Source organism: Leptopilina boulardi, unplaced genomic scaffold (genome assembly GCF_019393585.1).
Source record: "Leptopilina boulardi isolate dan_hultmark-lab unplaced genomic scaffold, ZJU_Lbou_2.1 LbouV2_332, whole genome shotgun sequence".
Lineage (NCBI taxonomy): Eukaryota > Metazoa > Arthropoda > Insecta > Hymenoptera > Figitidae > Leptopilina > Leptopilina boulardi.
The window spans coordinates 2577888-2594427 of NW_026137899.1; the positions used below are offsets into that span (position 1 = coordinate 2577888).

The following is a 16540-nucleotide window of genomic DNA, read 5'->3' on the forward strand; positions in this document are numbered from 1 at the left end:
AATGTTCTTAAATAAAAAAAGAGAATCCTCTATTTTTTAGATGAATATTCATATATATTGAAAATAAAATGTAAAAGTAAATGTTGAGAGGAATTTTCTTCTCATTTTAAGATTTTATTTTTTTCGGTGCATTATATTAAAAAATGTTGTGTTTATTTAAATTCATGTTTATATATGAAATAATTTTATTCCCTGCATTGGAACGAATTGGTTGGTATATATAAAGTATAGATTTGATTTAAAATTTGAGAATTAATAAAAATTAAAAATCGAAAATTCATATTTTAGATAAAAAAATTTGTGTTTTTTTAAAATTCAAGTTAATAAATATAATAATTGTATTCCTTGCATTGAAACGAATCGATATGTATATATAAAGTATATGTTACACCCAAAATTAATTAAAATTTTCTTAATTTTTCAAAAAATTTAATTAATTTAAAACAGTTTTTAACTAGAATTTTTTTAAATCAATCAATTGAATTGGAGAAATTCATAGCTTCCTCCACGAGGAAGCAAATTTTTTGCTTCATACAATGAGGAAGCAAAATGTTTATGAAATAAACATAAAGGACCCCTTGTTTATTTTAGATTTAAATTGAATTAAAATTAAATTAATTGAATTAATTTTAATTGATTAAAATTAAAAAGTAAATTAATTTAATTCATTTTAATTAATTAAAATTGAAAAGTTAATTAAATTTTTTTTAATTCAATTTAAATATTTAACGAAATATACTATTTGTAATTTTATTAAATAAAAATGACAAAACCGTCTCAAAACCACGTTTATTTTTCATTATTACAATACTATCTGCTTATAGTATTTTATAAAAATGCAATAAATATTTTTCTTCTTCTTCTAAATAATACATATAAAAGACCATATATGAAATAAATTAAAATATTTTGTTGTAAATAATTTACTACTAAAGTTTCGATTTTTTAACACGCTAATAAAAATATTTTTAGCAACACTAACCTCTAAAGTTAAATTTTACACACCGAAAAGTGTGTGTAAAGAAGCTCTTTTTCAAACAGTGTAAAGTGATTCACTTTACATACTGAAATTTACTTTATGCACTGAAATATTACTTTACGCACTGAAATTTACTTTACGCACCGAAATTTTTCTCACATAATATAAGGATTGTTTTTTAGACCATACAAAACCACAAAATTAATGAAAGGACTTTACTTCTAAATTTATACACTACTGCTTAATGATGTTTTTCCTGATCTTCGATTGATTTTTTTAATTCTATACAATCGAAATTTTAGGTACTTAACTTTAGAGGTGGGTGTTGCGAAAAATGTTGTATGATACACGTGCGTAAATCTGATTATACTCGTGTGATTTGCTGCAAACGTCACACTCGTATAATCACTCACTTTATGCACTTGTATCATAAATAACTATTAATAGCGAGAAATTAATAAAAATTTGTAAACCTCAACTTATTTTTTCCAAAAAATGGAGAACAATTTAAAATTGTATAAACTTTCCAGACGACACGAAACGAAACGAGGGGAGTATAAATCCAACGTTGTCAAGCGTTACGCTAGTACTACGTGAATGAAATGAAAACTTAAATGGTGTTTGTTTTGACTAGCAATGTAGGGAGAGAACCTCCTTAACTTTTACTGTTTTGGAGCTAAGAAACTGAAACTTGGTACACATATTTAATTTCACGTCGAGATCTCACGAAAAATATAGCCAAACCCTTTAAAATATTATATTTAAATATTTAAATTTAAACTTGCTGAATTACTTGAAAGAGGTTCTTAAAGTTGTAAATAAAAAGTAAAAATAGAAAAGTTGTGAAAAAAGGGACGGTAGTTTACTACTGTTATTCAGAGCCCTGCCTTTAACAAAAAAGTTCATCACGGTCCGCACCTTGCTTTGATGGAAGTAATAAAGCAAAAAGCGGAAAATATTTTCATGAGTAATTCTTTGGAAAAATTTTTTAAACAATTTTTGATTTTTGTTTCGTTAACAGAATCTTATATTACACAATTTGCAATTTGTTTCAAATCTGTGCGTTTATTTGTTAAAGAGATAACATTTTAACTTTGTTTTAAATAATCTCGAAAAGTTAATGAAATAAGCGTAATTTTTTTTTAATATTATGTTTCAGAAGGTTTTGAATATTATAGAAAAAATTTCTCATACTGATAGGATTTTTATTGAATAAGCTATAAGCTTTCAAAGTAGACCGTTGTCAAAATGGTGTGAAAAACCATGAATTTTTTGTCTTCTAAAATCCATAAGTGATGCAAAAAAATTTTCTGCATTTTGCAATTTCGTATAGGGTGAATCCATTATATTTCGACTGAAGTCGTCGCTGACTAATTTTTAAAAATTATAATACTTTGCAGGAATGATTTTGAAGTTATCAAGATCACGAAATGAAAAGAATTTTATTAAAATTTTAATTATTTATTGCAAAATATGAATTTAAAGTATATGAGGTGCTGAAAACTGTCAATTTTTTAGCCATTAGAAAATATGCAAAAATACGTAGAATTTACCATAAAAATAAAAAAATTTTTTTGTAATTTACTAAGAATGAATAAATTTATCATTATCAATTGATGTAATTATTTAAATATGTGAAATAATATATAAAATATGATTTTCAAGTTCGCCTGTCAAATAACCTAAATTTGCAAATTTTATCTATTAAATGTGAGAAAGAGAAGTCATTAAATTGAAAAAAACCTTACCAAATATAAAGTACCTGTGACTAAGTTTTAGTTTTTCTTAGCACTTTTTTCCTTTTTTCTTCATAAATGTGAAATAAAAAGCAATAAAAATTGGCACTTTGCTTATTTTCACTATTTTCAAATGTAAATAACTTTCTTGGAGAAAACTGAAAAATTACAAAACTTGGGCAATATCTAATTGATCACTAAATACACACACTGGAAAAAAATTTGCTTTGGTCCCGAAGATACTTTTTGAGATAATAATAATTTTTATCAGGTTAATATATGTAGTTTTTTAAGGACGAAGTTAGGTTTTATTGGTTAAACATTTTGAACTAACTTCAATTTTATAAAAATCACATGCATTAACCTAATAAAAATTGTGAAAAATTTAAACATAATTATCTCAGAAAGTATCTTCGGGACCAAAGCGAATTTTTTTCCAGTGTATGTAGTTAGTGATCAATTAGATATTGCCCAAGTTTTGTAATTTTTTAGTTTTCTCCAAGAAAGTTATTTACATTTGAAAATAGTGAAAATAAGCAAAGGGCCAATTTTTATTGCTTTTATTTCACATTTATGAAAAAAAAGGAAAAAAGTGCTAAGAAAAACTAAAAGTTAGTCACAGGTACTTTATATTTGGTAAGGTTTTTTTCAATTTAATGACTTCTCTTTCTCACATTTTATAGATGAAATTTGCAAATTTAGGTTATTTGACAGGCGAACTTGAAAATCATATTTTATATATTATTTCACATATTTAAATAATTACATCAATTGATAATGATAAATTTATTCATTCTTAGTAAATTACAAAAAAATTTTTTTATTTTTATGGTAAATTCTACGTATTTTTGCATATTTTCTAATGGCTAAAAACTTGACAGTTTTCAGCACCTCATATACTTTAAATTCATATTTTGCAATAAATAATTAAAATTTTAATAAAATTCTTTTCATTTCGTGATCTTGATAACTTCAAAATCATTCCTGCAAAGTATTATAATTTTTAAAAATTAGTCAGCGACGACTTCAGTCGAAATATAATGGATTGACCCTATAGTAACATAGGAATAGTTTAGCGGCTGACTCCAGGTTGTCTCAATGTAATGCGATTTTTTTAACCTGAGCTTTCAAAGAGAGAAGCCTATTACTTTTGACCCGATAGTAGTATATTCTACTTTATCTTCAAAAAGTGCTTGTTTATTTGATTGTTTACTTTATACAATTTTTCTTTTGTTTAACATTTGAAAATCAAAATATTATTCTCGATTGCTAAAAATAAAGTAAAATGAAGAAATCAATTCATAAACTTTTCAATAACTGTATACCGTCCATGACAGTTGTACTTTGATATCAATTTTTGGTATCAAAAAATGATCCAAATAATGAAGATCAAGTTGATACCACTTATGGGTATCAAAACGTTGCATAATTTGGTCCAAATTTTTAGAATCAAACTGATAACTACAGGAAAACTGTGAAGCTGTAAAATATGGATCAATTTCGAATTCAAAGAGTGACGATTGAAATAATGTGTTTCCAGTGTCCACTTCAATAAAATCTTTGGCTTTTCGGATCGTTTTTCCATCACATTGTGTGTATACGTGTGGACGAGTGTACGGAACCTTTAAGGATTGCAGAGAATAGTGGGGGGTGAAAAGCTCAGTGGTAGTCGAACTAACAGGGGGGTGTTGGCGGCCGCGAAGCAGCAGTGCGACGCGACACAGGCTGCCACGCGGTTGCCTATTTAGATATTTTACACTAACGGGAGTTTCTTTAGCTTTAAAAAAAAAGTTTTGAAGAAAAAAAAATTTTTTTCTGCATATTCACATTTTAAAATTTGAAAAGTGTCGGTTTTAATTTTGTGACAACCTTCCCCATTTCACTTAAGTCCTTCTTGGAAGGATTTTCTTGATCACCATACAGTGTTTTCTTTATTTTATTTTTTTTACTCGTGTGTTCAATTTTCGGAAAATATTTGTGAAGTTGATTTTATTATTTGATAATAAAATAATAATAGACGACTCATTACCGGTGCTTTTTAAGGAATGTTTTGATGTGTGAGTTAACGTAAAACGTGCCACGTGAATATTTCTTCTCTTGTGGGTTTTCTTCTCCGCATATACTCAACTTTTTTGAAGTTACTCTGGAAAGTCTTGATCTTCAGGAATTCAGTATGTTTCATAGCTTCACTGTTTTATTTTATTTCTTTTCCTGAGTTGATAATTTGCCTTACACTTTTTTTGAAAATAATTTTCAAATTCTTTCTACCTTGTTAAAGAATAAAAGTTTTTTGGAATTTAGACAATTTTTATTATATTACAAATTTTTTTATAATAATTTATTTAATTACAATGTGCCGGCTTTCAACTTTGTAAAAAGAAAAATATGTCTTTTTTAATAATCAACAATTTTGTTAATTTTAGCGTTCAATACTTCAAGAATTAATTTTTTTTGTGGAGAATTAATGTAAATATTAAAATTTGTTTAGTTCAATGAAAAGAATAATTTATTTGAAAAAATATTAAAATAAAAATTGGCATGAAATAAAGGCAATAAATTTGGCAGTGAATTACGATTGGTAATATAAGAAATCGAACTGTTTATTGGATTCGAGAGAATTTGAAGAATTTGAAATTTGAAGAGTAGAATGTAATATAAAGAGGGTGGAGAAGAAGACTAAGATAATTCGACTTCTACAAACATATTTTTTAACATCAATTTAAAAGTTTCAACGGAATAACTATAGAATATGAATAAAATAAAAAATCGATAGTAATTCACTTGTACTTTAATGAATCCAACACAAAAACATCTTGAATTAAAAAAAATATTTTAATTGTTTCAGTCAAAATTGAAGATATAACTTTTCAAATGAAAACCAGCATAATAATTTAAAAAAAATTATTTTTAATATATAATTTAGGTATTCTTTCAAATATTTTTACAGAATTTAAAAAATTAAATTTTAATTTATTTTATTTTAAATATTAAATATTTTAAAAGAATTATGAAAAATAAATTTTAATTTATTTTACTCCTTCTAACTAGAAATATTTTTAAAGAATCAATACACAGAAAGAAATTTGTGAAGGTTGCTGTATAGGGTTATCTTTTCGCTGCTTTAAATTAACGGATAATCACTGAGGTATGTGAGCGCATCGCATTATCGTTGAGAAAACAACAAACCATATATAAGTTTTATTCCGTATATTAATGTAAATTTAATATGTATATTATTTATATAATAATATAATACAGGCCTCGGATTATACAACTTTTTCGACTTTTTCTGACATTTTTCGAAAATACCACTTTTTTGACTTATTTAAATAAGATGCGATTTTTTCGACTTTTTTAAAATTTTTTTTACAAAATTTTTAAACAAAATACGTTCTGTTTTAGTATACAATGTAGATTTTCTTCATCTCTTTATGTCAATTATTTAACAAATTCAATTATCTTAAATTATTTTTGAATTACAAATTTTATGAAATATTCAACAATTGTTTGCAATTTAAAAAAAATCAAATAAAATTACCTAAAAATTTCAATTTGAAACTTTTTAAAATTTAATTATTTTTAAAATAAAAAAAAATTTAAAAACTTTTTTGAAATTTAATAGGTACCTAATTTCAATTATAATACGTTCAAAATTAATTTTTTGTTTGTAATTTCTAATAAATTCTTCATCGCCAAAAATTGCAATTAAAAATTACTTGAAGTTCAATTAATTTCAAAAATCTGAATTGTAAATTTTTGAAAATTCAATGAGTTTTAAAAAAATTGTATCTAAAATTATTTGATAATTTTTTTTTAATTCTGTAAAATTTAATTATTGTTTAAAATTTAACAAAATGTTTTGTAATTGAATTATTTCTAAAAGTTTCAAATAAAAACTCTCAAATTGAAATAATAATAAATAATTGAATAATATATTCCTATAATATATATTAATATAACTATAGAATTATTCTTACTAAAAAATTAATAAAATTCATTTAATATCTAATAATATTAATTATTATTTAAAGTAAAATGCATATTAAGTAATTTTCAATTAAAATAATAAAATCGACTTTTTTGGAATGTAAATAGACAATAAAACAATTATTTTTGCGCCTTAAAGTCGATCCGAGGTCTGTATAATATTGGTTTTTAGTTAAATTCTTTGAAAGCGAAAATTTATATTTATTATTTATAATGTTCTTTATATTAATTTTTAATTTTAAATAACTTTTAATGAATTTGTTTCAAAAATGTACCATGATGACGTATAATGAAGTTTAAATATTTAAAGCTTCAAATATGAGATGTTAAACTTAAAAAACAAAAATTATTTTATCATGTTTTGTTATCCTTAATTTTATTAAATTGAGGATATGATTTTAAGAAATTTTTTTTCAAAATAATTATAATAATTATTATAAATGACTCAAATTTATGAAACAAATCAATTGTAAAGAGTACCTATTTAGAAATTAATTGTAATTATTTTTAAAAAAGTAAAAATTTGTCAAAAGGGAATTAATGAAAAAGTCCCCTATTGTTTCTCATCCTGAATCATTCTTGATTCAATGTTATATACTCTAGAGTATAAATTTTTTATCTATATATACCTATAGAAACCCACATTACTTCCTTGCAACAATTATTTGATATATCTCTTGATTTACTTTTAATTAGTTTCTGATCCGCTTGTCAAAGTAACCTCGTTGAAATTAAATTGCAGAGATTATTCAAAGACTTAATTCAGTAATCATTGCATTTGAAACTTATTTGAAGAGGGGTTCATACCAAACAAATGAGAGTTTGCATAGAAGATCAATGTCAAATAGATACATGAAAAAAAGAATTATTATTCTCACTTTTAATAGTTTGATAATTTTTGTTTTTTTTGGTTAAACTTTACATAAAAGAACAAGAGAACTAAACATAATATATAAGACGATTAATACAGCTGTGCTTGCGCTTATCTAACGGAAGTAATGAGCGTAATATGATAAAGTATAGAGTCAAAATTTACTGATGAAAAAGAAATTAAAATACTTTTTCGTAACGTTAAATATGGGTCATTCCATGCCAAATCAATCACGCTGTGCCCAGAACAGTTTTTCACAAAAAAATTTTATCAAAGCAGCAACATATAGGATATAATACTACATTTCAAGGGTCATGTGGCCCGATTAAAAATTCAAAATGGCGGATCCAATATGGCGGAAAGTTTTTTGAAAATTGACTAAATTTGCTTAAAAATTACTACTCGGGGGTTTTTGGGGTCGCTGATTAAGAATCCGATGTCAGATTTTAAAAATTCAAAATGGCGGATCCAATATGGAGGACATTTTTTTGAAAATTGACAAAATTTGCTTGAAAATTACTACTCGGGGGTTTTCGGGGTCGCTGATTAAGAATCTGATGTCAGATTTTAAAAATTCAAAATGGCGGATCCAATATGGAGGACATTTTTTTGAAAATTGACTAAATTTTCTTGAAAGTTACTACTCGGGGGTTGTCGGGGTCGCTGATTAAGAATCTGATACCAAATTTTAAAAATTCAAAATGGCGGATCCAATGTAATCATTTTGGGGCCTTTAAAAAGGCCGTTTGATATAATATGTAAAAACGAAAATATCGTTTAATTTTGTGAAATGAACTGGATTTTTAAATAGTTTTTCTCAAGAGTTTTTGAAGAACGATGATTACCAATCTGACATAATCATTTTGTGGCCTTGACAAAGGCCGTTTGATATAATTGGTTATTACGAAAATATCGTTTAATTTTTTTAAATGAACTGAATTTTTAAACATTTTTTTACAAGAGTTTCTAGGATCGATGACCACAAATCTGACATCAAATTTTTGAATTCTGAATATCGGATCTAATATAATCATTTTGTGGCCTTTAAAAAGGCCGATTGAGGTTGGGAATCGATGTTGCGGTCGCATTTCATAGTGAGTCAATCTTATCTTTTATTTTGTTTCGGAAAAACTGTACTTTCAGGTGATGTTGAATATGTTTTAATCAATAGTCGCTTCTCTGAAATCGGGATAAAACCATGGCTTTTTTGAATATTTGGGATTGGTTTCGATCTACTAAATCTGCTTTCTAATTGTTGTTTAACCTCTTCGTGTTCCTGCTTGGTATAATAGTAAACATCAACATTTTTCAAATTATTTTTACACCAATTAAAAAGAGCTTGTGGTGAAAGTATAGCTTTTGTAGCTGGAGCTTGAAGACTGGCTCGGACAGCTTCTCTTTTCATGGCAGCACCTACGCCATCACAAGCTCCTTTCCCATGAGCCGTTGCATGGTAATTCCATTCTGCAGGCAAATCAAAATCATCTTCATGGTGTAGTAAATTAGCCATATTGTAACGGTTCTTGTAATGCTGCTTCGCCCCATCACTGAAATAAATTATTTTTTGAGGACTGAGTCTTTCTTTCAAGGCTTTGACTACAATTTTTTGACTAATGTACACTGCTGCAGTGTCATGACTGAGGCAATCAGATAAAATAAGAATACTTTGATATTTTATTGTATCATCAAGACGATAATAATATATGATCGTATGTACAGTAAACTGATCATTATTGTAGTGAAATGCCTGTGCAGCGTCTTGTACTACAAATGCATAATTTTCCGAAAAGTCACATTGGAAAAGTATTTCACCTGCTTTAAGATTATTTCTTACACTTTCTAAATGTGAGGCTTGTTCTCTTGCAATAAAATGATGGGGTTTCAATAGAATCAGTTTTGCACATAATTCTTGAATAAATTCCTCAACAGGAAGATATTCTGTCTTTAAAGTGGCTCTATCAGTTGACTGCCAAACACTGAATAAGACATGAGAGAAATGATTTTCGTAGAGTAGATTATTTAATAGTTGGGAGAGATTTTCCGTACCAGGACAAACTTGACACTGGTTCAAGTAGCATGCAGGTGTAGGATCTTTGCACATAATTAATTTAAGACAGTCATTAAAATTTTTCATGGGTTGTTCTAAGCTTTTGGTAAGATTAGCCAAATTTATAGCATTCAACATCAAAACACAATTTTGGTGTATGACACAAACGCATACCGAATGCGTACCGTGTGCCCCAGCAAGAATACAATTCTTTGGACGCAGTTCACAAAATTTTGAAAATCCAACAGGATTTTCGTCATTGAGTTTACTGTATTCTAAATGAAGGTCTCTCAAGTTAAAAAGCACTAGTCTTTTTTGATGAACAACTTTTACACCATTCTCTTTAAGAGAGACTTTGTCCTTTTTTCCGGACATAATTCTGCTGTTGTTATCACTAACATAAAAGTCTTTAACTTTTTGAACTGTCTCATTAGGTAACGTGCGACCAGCTTTTTCTGTTACATTAGGTAAAATACCTTTAGAAGATCTTAAATCTTTAGCTTTTTTCGCCATGTAGTAAGTTGTACCAAACTCTAGTGCCAATTTTCGAATATTCCAAGTTGTAGGGGCAATTGTTAATATGCGTATACGTTCAGGATCATTAGGTGACAGGGAAGAAAATTTTTCCTTCAAACTATTCAACATACTCTCTAATTCCTCTGTTCTTGAAGATTCAGAAGATTGTTCTCGAGAAAAGTTATCCGTATCATCACAACTTATTTCATCTTCTCTTAATGGTGAAGATTTCTCAAAATTCCAATGAATATATTTTTCCCCAAAAACAAGTGGTGAATATTCCTCAATTTTTTTGAAATCCTTCTTCAAAAAAGTTAAACTTTAAACTTACTTAAGTTACAAAAAGTTATTTGTAACTTGTAATATAATTTATTCATTTCATAGATAAGTTAATTATAACTTAACTAAATAAGTATTTTTAAGTAGACAAAAATTTATATTTCTAAAGAATTAAATTAAAATTTAATCAATATTTGTTTAACAGATCTTATTTTATTTATTATATAACATAAGTCACAACTATTCTCAACGTTTGTTTCCTTTTTTTAAAGTTACAAAGCATGTTTACATAGTTTCATCTTATATATTGAAATTATCATTTTATTTTCATGAGCCTCTGTGGCGTAGTTAGTAGAGCGTTAGACTTCTAAATCTCTCCTAATGACGCTTACGTTCGAGACCTCATGATAATATTTGATAATTTTCAAGAAAACAAATTTTCATCAATAGGTACCAATAAATAATGTAAGTAAGATATAAATGCTACATGAATCAAATTTTTAAATTTTTATTTCAATTTTTTAAACTATTGATATTAATCTTTGGGAAAATTCACTAATATTTGTGGAATATTCCCTAAAATTTTAGGGAAAAGTTTCCCCAGAAAATTTTAGGGAATTTTCCACAAAATGCCCTGCAAATTTGCGTCACTAGAATTTTGGGGAATTTTAACCAAAAAATTTTTTACAGTGTATGTATTTTGACGCGCTGAACACGAATCCGACGTCCGTTTTGCTCAATCACGTCAGGATTTTTTTCTAACCTCAAAAAACATGTCGGATTTTGAGAAGTAAGCGATTTTTTTAAAAATTGATGTATTAACTTCAAACTTGGTATCTGGGGGTTTTTTGTGTCGCTGATTACGAATCTGAAGTTAGATTTTCAAAATCCAAAATGGCGGATCTAATATGGCGGACGAATTTTGAAAAAATTTTAAGATTTACTTCAAACTTGGTATCTGGGGGTTTTTTGTGTCGCTGATTACGAATCTGAAGTTAGATTTTCAAAATCCAAAATGGCGGATCTAATATGGCGGACGAATTTTGAAAAAATTTTAAGATTTACTTCAAACTTGGTATCTAGGGGTTTTTTGGGTCGCTGATTACGAATCTGATGTCAGATTTCCGAAATTCGATATGTCTGATTCAATATTAAGGAATTATTTTTAAAAAATTGTCAGATTATTATGAAATTTGGTATCTACAGGTTTTCTAAGTTGCTGACAAGTAACACTAGGGAAGTGCCATACGCCGATTTTTCTGAAACTTGGAAGTTTTGTAGTTTTTTGAAAACAATTTGACACGTATGTTTTGTTTTACCCCAAAAGCTGATTTATGGGGGGGAACTACCCCATGAATTTTTTTTTGGTAGGGGGACATTATTTTACGAAATTTTTTTAAAATTAATATGCAATAGTGTATCTGGGGGTTTTTTGGGTCGCTGATTACGAATCTGATGTCAGATTTCAAAAATTAATAATGGCGTATCCAACATGGACTTCTATCGGCCATATTAGATACGCCATTATTAATTTTTGAAATCTGACATCAGATTCGTAATCAGCGACCCAAAAAACCCCCAGATACACTATTGCATATTAATTTTAAAAAAATTTCGTAAAATAATGTCCCCCTACCAAAAAAAAATTCATGGGGTAGTTCCCCCCCATAAATCAGCTTTTGGGGAAAAACAAAACATACGTGTCAAATTGTTTTCAAAAAACTACAAAACTTCCAAGTTTCAGAAAAATCGGCGTATGGCACTTCCCTAGTGTTACTTGTCAGCAACTTAGAAAACCTGTAGATACCAAATTTCATAATAATCTGACAATTTTTTAAAAATAATTCCTTAATATTGAATCAGACATATCGAATTTCGGAAATCTGACATCAGATTCGTAATCAGCGACCCAAAAAACCCCTAGATACCAAGTTTGAAGTAAATCTTAAAATTTTTTCAAAATTCGTCCGCCATATTAGATCCGCCATTTTGGATTTTGAAAATCTAACTTCAGATTCGTAATCAGCGACACAAAAAACCCCCAGATACCAAGTTTGAAGTTAATACATCAATTTTTAAAAAAATCGCTTACTTCTCAAAATCCGACATGTTTTTTGAGGTTAGAAAAAAATCCTGACGTGATTGAGCAAAACGGACTTCGGATTCGTGTTCAGCGCGTCAAAATACATAGGGTTAGGGTATTCCGGTCAAAAGTACATGACACTTTTTTTTGTGGGGCTGTGTTATTATAAAGTTCAATTTTTACATTCTTATCATAATGAGAAGGTATTACATTTGGGCGATTTTGAGCCCTCTCTAATTTCAGTGAATCTCGACGTTTTGAGACTTCCTGATGCCGAAAAAATGGGTCTTAAACAAATGTCTATCTGTATGTATGTCTGTAGACAAAATTTGGTCCGACGATAACTCGAACAAATTTTAATAAATCGACTTCAAATTTGGTATACACTTTAAGTGTACCAAAATCTCGCCTGAGTTCGTTGCCCAGATGATTTCGTCAAAAATCAACAAAATTATTCAAATTTTGAGTTTTTAAAAATTCCTAAAATTCGCATTTTTCAAAAAAAAAAATTTTTCATTTTTTTTCGAAAAATACGAGTAAAAATAAACACTTTTTTCCTCTGACAATTTTTAATAGCAATTAAAACAAAAAATTTATACCTCTTTTTTTAAAACAAGGACAAAAAAAGACAAAAACGGATGAAAAATGGGTAAAATTCAGGGCAAAATTACTTTATTTTGAGAAAATATGAGCAACTATGTATTATCTCTGTTTAAACCACCTTAAGTTAACACAAATTACAGTAACTTACTCACAAAATTATAAATTTTTTGTTTTTTTTTAAATTTTTAATTAAAAATTTATTTTTACATTCTAATTATAATGAGAAGGTATTACATTTGGGCAATTTTGAGCATTCTCTAAATCCAGTGAATCTCGACGTTTTTTTTTATAACTCCAACTGTTGTTTTTCATTTCCAAACATTGCAATTGTTTTTAAAAATTCCTCTATTTTAAAATAGTTTATATTGCGCTGTTTATACCACAATTCCGTATTTTTTCGATTATTTACTTTTGAATTGGTTTAAATTCATTTATTTGTAGATTTTTTAAATTCTCATCATAAGTTAGAAAGTATTCATTTTGGTCGATTTTGACTTTTTTCACATTTTAGTGAATCTGTAGGTTTTGAGACCTCTTGATGCCAAAAAAGTATGTTTTGAAATCCTGTCCGTCTGTTTGTCGTCTGTAGTCTGTCTGTGGACTCATTTTGTCCCCACGATAACTTGAACATATCTTAACGAATCGCTTTGATATTTGGTACACGCTTTCAACATGTAAAAATGAAGCCTGAGTTCGTTGGACAGACTAATCCGCCCAAAAATTATTACGATTCTGAAGTCAGTTTTTAAAAATTCAAAATGACGTATTGAAACATTTTTGACGCGATATTTTTAGCATTTAAAGGTATTCTGAAGGGATAAGATTTGAAAAAATTAAAAAAACTGAACAAAAATTCTAACAAAATCTTTTTTTTAATGCTTGTAAATAATATACCTGCTGAATCACGATAGATTTTCGTTGAGCCAGGTAAATTAACAGCAGTGCTTAAATTTCTAAAATTAAAATTGTTGAATCACGATAGATTTTCGTTGAGCCAATTTTTAATTTTAAGAATAAGGCTTGTCTGCGAGCTGGCTCCAATTTAAATTCTATTTTCTTTGGGCGGACGTAAAATTTAATCGAACCTTGAACTGAATTTCATTACAATTTTGATATAATAGTAATTTGTGAAATTGAACAACACTAACTCCGAATGCAATGCGTTTATACATTTCTGAATATAGAAATATGTACTTTAAAATATATGGCACTTGAAAATTACTCTCTTTCATTAATTAGACAAATTTCAAATTTTATCTGCATGATCTCATTTTAAACGTGTGCAGCTCCATTTAAAATGAAATTTAATATCTCACCGAAAGATATAAAAGGTAAAAGTGCCATTTAAATTAATAGTATAAATTATGATGTGGAAAATTTTATAACCGTTTCATTTTTCTCGTAATCCGAATGAACATTACATAATATTCTTCAAGTCAAATAAAAAAAATCAATTTTAGTGATCATCATTTGAATTATCCTTTGACATTCCCACAGAAATTATTTTTTTATTTTTGAAATAGAATATTTCACATAGAAAGAATTTTAACGTGGACTTAGAAACTTTTTAAGACAAGTCCCTACTGAAAATCCCTGTATAAGATCTTGTACAATTTCCTGTACAGGATCAGCAACTGAACTTGTACAAGTTCTGACCAGTTCCTGTACAGGAAAATGCATACGAATTTGGAACAAGTTCATGTGTGAGATCTTGTACAAGATCTGGTGCAAGATCTTATACAAGAAAGATACTTGTACAAGAAAATGTACATGATCTTGTACAATTTCATGTATAAGTACTTGTATACATGAACACGTCCATGTTCTTGCAACATGTTAATTCATGTTTTTCTTTACTAAAAATTAAAAACTTCAAAGGCTGCGCAATAGTTTACTTTAACCTTTACAGCTGCGCAATAGTTTTTAGCATGCATGAGATACGAATCTTAGTGGTTAAAAATTATCAAAATCTCAAATTTTATTAAAAAAAAAAATTTTTACAACTATACATGTGCAAGAACATGAACGTGTTCATGTACAAGTACTTATACATTAAATTGTACAAGATCATGTACATTTTCTTGTACAAGTATCTTTCTTGTATAAGATCTTGCACCAGATCTTGTACAAGATCTCACACACGAACTTGTTCCAAATTCGTATGCATTTTCCTGTACAGGAACTGGTCAGAACTTGTACAAGTTCAGTTGCTGATCCTGTACAGGAAATTGTACAAGATCTTATACAGGGATTTTCAGTAGGGGTGTTACTAGCAGATCGCACAAATCGGTCTGAAATCCGAATTCGGTTAACATTAAACTTAACGAAACATTCAATTTCATTGATTTTTTTTGTTGGATTGTTTCTTAGACTTATTATTTCAAAGGTCCAGTGGCCGGTACCTGTTATCATGAAAATTATGAGGAATGTGAATAATTTAAAGGTATTAAGAAATATAAATGTTTGAAAACTAAATAATTTATTTGAACTTCCTTTAATGAAAATATTTGAATACAATATTCTTTTTATGGTGTGTGTATGTATCCTTTTCTTATGTTTTACAATAATCCTTCTTTTTAGAAACTTATGACAATCCTTTTCTTTGTATATTAATGTAATCCTTTGGAATGTAATATATATATATATATATATATATATATATATATATATATATATATATATATATATATATATATATATATATTCTCTTCCAATTGTTTATTTGAATACTTCTTTTTTATCTTTTTAATTTCAATTACAATTTTCCTCAATTTTTCTTTGTTTAACCTTGTTTTCTTTAATGACTCAAAATTATTACTCACTTTATAAAACAAACAATATTATATATTATAATAAATAAATTTGAACATTTTGCTTCCTCGTGGAGGAAGCTACGTAGTCCTTTCGTTTATAAAATTTTTAAAAATGGTGAAAACAAATTTTCCTCTATATAGAAACATGTTATATGAGATCCTGATCAATTGTCCGGATGTATGTGTGTGTGTGTGTGTGTGGATAGTTTTTGTGAACACGATATCTTTAACAAGTTTTAATGGATGTGGGTAAAATTTGGTAGGCTTATTTAAAACATTAATCTCTCAAAAATGACGAGAGGATTTTTAAAAATACCCCAAAAAAAAAATTTTATCGTCTTTTTTCCAAAATTTTTTTTTTAATTGAAAAAATTTTTAAATCGAAAAATTTAAGGTAATATATAATATAATCGTCTTCTTTATGTCAAGATGAATCGACTGATATATATAAAGTATAGATTTGATTGAAATTTAAAGAATTAATGAAAGTTAAAAAATCAAAAATTCTCATTTTAGCTAAAAAATGATGTGTTTATTTAAATTCATGTTTATATATGAAATAATTTTATTCCCTGCATTGAAACGAATTGGTTGGTATATATAAAGTATAGATTTGATTTAAAATT

General features: G+C 27.3%; 1 protein-coding gene across 2 annotated transcripts in view; it reads left to right on the top strand.

Annotated features, from left to right (window-relative positions):
* The first annotated feature begins 4419 nt into the window (after window positions 1-4419).
* The window catches only part of LOC127285401 (synaptotagmin-7), an 858561-nt gene continuing 846440 nt past the window's right edge, over window positions 4420-16540 (top strand). For both annotated transcript variants that reach the window (XR_007843600.1, XM_051311398.1), the window contains exon 1: window positions 4420-4886. The gene's annotated coding sequence lies outside the window, so the exon portion shown is untranslated. The remainder of the gene's footprint in view (window positions 4887-16540) is intronic.